The sequence below is a fragment of the Eulemur rufifrons genome, chromosome 6 (genome assembly GCF_041146395.1).
Source record: "Eulemur rufifrons isolate Redbay chromosome 6, OSU_ERuf_1, whole genome shotgun sequence".
Lineage (NCBI taxonomy): Eukaryota > Metazoa > Chordata > Mammalia > Primates > Lemuridae > Eulemur > Eulemur rufifrons.
The window spans coordinates 72255705-72258877 of NC_090988.1; positions in this window are offsets into that span (position 1 = coordinate 72255705).

Here is a 3173-nt window from a genome sequence, read left to right on the forward strand (position 1 = left end):
CCAAGATGTTCCATGTATGCTGGATATTATAGGTTCATCTGGATCTTCCTTTTAGGAAGCAAGGAGAGGTCACCCAGCACAGATGACCACCCAGAGAAGCTTAAGGTTTGGCATGTAGAGAGAAACACAGAAAAATTTAGTGTGGTGAGATAAAGGGTATCTTTTGATTTCAATTTCTTAGCTTTTTTTTTACATTTTTGCTTTTTTTAAATAAATCTATTTACAACTATTTTTTTCTTTCTTGTCTTTATTTATAAAGTATTTTTGTTCCAGTCATTTTCATTACCTTGAAGAAAGAAAAATCCCCTTATTAGATGACTCAACATTTATTCTTTAGTCTTCTGAGTCATCTTTGACTCATGAATCGTGCAGTTTACATAGACCAGAAGGTGAACTTATTAAGAAGTAAATGCCAGAGCCTCCAGTTTGTCCTTAAATTAGAAATCTCACCCTGGGTAATGGCAGAGTTTCTCTGAAACTGAGATTGACCATAATGCATAGTCTGAGTGGTAACTTGTGTTATCATCACTTAGGTAGTCCTTTGAGGATGTCAAGAGCACTGGATTTTTTGTTATTTATTATAAGAAGAAGGGTAAGAAAAGGAAAAAGTATAGCCTTGAGAGAAAGAACCTGACTTTCTAGTCTGTCTCTAATGACCTTGGATAAGACATTTAAGACATCAGGGAAATCGTAGCCTATTACCTATCTCTAATCCCAGGTTTAGGCTCACTTAAAAAAATTAATTAATATTTTTTTAGAAAAGATTATATTTAAAAATAATAATAGGGATACTAATAACAATAGTTTTGAGCATTTGAGTCCTCCTTAATAACATTTTACATTTCTTTTCTCATTTAATTGTCACAATTCTATGAAGAATCTACTATTATAGATGAAAACCTGAGGTCCAAAGAGGTTAAGTGATTTTTCTGAGGTCAGCAATTACACACACACACACACACACACACACACACACATGCACACACGAAATGAAGATCCTGGCCTCATATCCATGTTCTTTTTGCTTCCAAATACACATAGTGATTGTTTTATGGCCACCATGGGCCTCAGCTAAGGTTGAAGTAGCAAACAGCTCCACTTACCTTCTTACCAGTAGGGCATATTTCTGGGCTAAAGTAGACATCAGTCATGAATTCGGTCATTTGCCCGTCTCATTCTGCTCTCCCACTGCATTTAAATGAACTTCTGCCCCCAGAAATTTCAGAGATCATAATGTTATAGCCATTGGACATGCCATCTGATTGCCTTCTAGGAGTGTTCTCTAGCTTTCCAACCATTTCTCGGTCTCTAATATATCACCACAGCACCTGTATTTTATGTGCCTGTCTTTAGATCTTAGTGTCCGCAGGTCTTCTGTTTCCTCCAGTGAGGGCTATCACAAGATGCCCTCTCTGTGATGTTTCCCTAGTTACCTTGTCCCCACCTCACTAAGTTGCTATAAGAATAAGTAAGATGATGTGTGTGAAAGTACTTTTAAAACTTTAACACCCTTAATTTTCTCCGTACTAAAATAAGAAGGATTAAACTAGATACTCTCTAAAGTTCCTTCCGCTCTGTGATTCCATTATCTGTGATTTATTAACTTGCAATTCAAGTGCAGTATCTTAGTTTATTGATGAAGCAGATTCTTGTATGCATTTTATAAACTGAAGGGAGAATAGAACACACTCAAATGAATTAAAAAAAACTCTTTATATTAAGTTATTCTCAGACTGGTGCTTAGGTTACAATTTTTAAAATAAGTGTTCTTTTAATTGTCTTCAAACCACAGTAGATACATAATTGTAGATTAGCATTAAAGAATTCACGATACTGCTTGAAATTGTATATGAGAGAGAAATTCTGTATTCTTACTTTGACTTTGACCTGTTACCTCATTTTCGCCCCAATTTGGCTTATAATTGGATGTTGAACAAGGGCCTTTCGGCACATCTGATCTCAAACTGAAAATTTTCAATTCAAACACTGAATCTTGGACATGAAATGACAGCAACTATGTTCACAACTTAAGTAATTGGGATTTGAAGAAAAAAGTTGAATGATTTCTCCTAAAGATTGGTATTTGAGTTAGGGTTTCAATGTATGGACTATTTTAGTTTGATGTATATACATTTAAAATTATTCTATTTTCTCTTTTGATTCACAAGGATAAAAGCTTATATTTCCAGTATGTGCATTCAACTTTTCATCAAGAAATGTGGGAGTTGTATAGAATATTATTAGAGTAGAATCATTTTCTCATTCCTTCAAATCAATACTTACATATGCACAACCATAGAAGAATGTAAGACCTTTAAGCTGTGCTTTGTTATTCTTACCATGGTAATGTAGCTACTGCTTACTACATCTCTACAGCTTCACCAGTTGATGTTTTTAAAATTCATTTATTTTTTAAATTTATATATTGTAATTGTACACAATAATAGGGTACAATCTGATGTCTCCATACATGTCTATGTTGTATAATGATTTAATCAGGGTAGTATATTCATCACCTCATATATTTATCATGTCTTTGTGGTGAGAACATTTGAAAGCCTCTCTTCTAGGTATTGTGTTATATATTTTCAATTAGGAAAATGATGGTTATTTTTTATTAATAATTTTAGTTGAACTTTATAATAATGACCATTATCACCTTTACCACGTGATACAAGTAAAATAGCAGTAACTAATAACTTTGTTTACTAACCCATGAAGATTGATCCTTTTCTTCTTTATAACATGCCATTTAAAAAATATCTACAGTGTCATTAAAAATTATGTGTGTCACCTTATTTTGAAATGTAGGTATTATTAAGGCAGCAAATAAAAAAGGTAGGAAATCTCGAATAGGGAATACATTAACCATTTCCATGCCTTCTAAAATCAACACCAGGATGTAATTTTTTCTCCCATGAATACCTTAGGTACTATCTTGCCCTGTTTTTACATAGATCACACATGTAGAGTTTGTAGTAACATTTCTTCTTTGATTTATGTACAGATCTGACATGTAACAAATATTAATAACAACTATGTTTTGAACATGTATAATACGTGTGCTAGCAAACAGATTTACAAGGTCCTTCAAAATTGGCAGTGTTATACTATTTTCATGTGGGGGAATCAAAATGAAGAATAGACAAGTACATTAACAAGATCACACACCA